This window comes from Charadrius vociferus, unplaced genomic scaffold, assembly GCF_000708025.1.
Source record: "Charadrius vociferus isolate BGI_N301 unplaced genomic scaffold, ASM70802v2 scaffold13, whole genome shotgun sequence".
In the NCBI taxonomy this organism is placed as follows: domain Eukaryota; kingdom Metazoa; phylum Chordata; class Aves; order Charadriiformes; family Charadriidae; genus Charadrius; species Charadrius vociferus.
Genome location: NW_009647763.1, coordinates 4,563,500 through 4,564,058, shown reverse-complemented (window position 1 = coordinate 4,564,058; position 559 = coordinate 4,563,500).

Sequence of the window (559 nt, the reverse complement as noted above, 5' to 3'; positions counted from 1 at the left end):
CATTTATTTGAACTTTATTTCTTATTTGCTACTTATTTATATTTAGTAGCTCTAAAAAAGCTTGTGAGTTCACTTGTTTTGTGATGTATACAGTTGCTTTTGAGTAGTTACTGTAACTTTGAACGGGCTTATAAATACCACTTTCACTACCACAAATGCAGAAACTGAAGAGTCATATTTGACGGAACGATGAAAGAGTTCTCTAAAGCAAGGTAAGAAAATTTGAACAATGCAAACAATTTATGTTAAATGGGAAGAGAGGGGTGGAAACTGAAAATGCAGCTTCCTATTAAAATAAAGCAACAGCACGTGATGATTTTTATTGAAAATAACACTACTTGGTGTTTTGTTTTTTGTTCAAGCCTCAGATTATTTTTTAGAGTTTGTTTATTAATGGTCTTCAAAGAAAAGCTGTGTAATGTGACCATAGTGTACCACAAAAGCAAATAAGCCTAAATGCTGTCACATATTTAGATACTTTTAGAAATTGTGGGGTAAGCGAATTCTGGAGGGTGGGGTTTTTTAACATGGGGGTTGTCAGCACAATATAAAGGTGGCC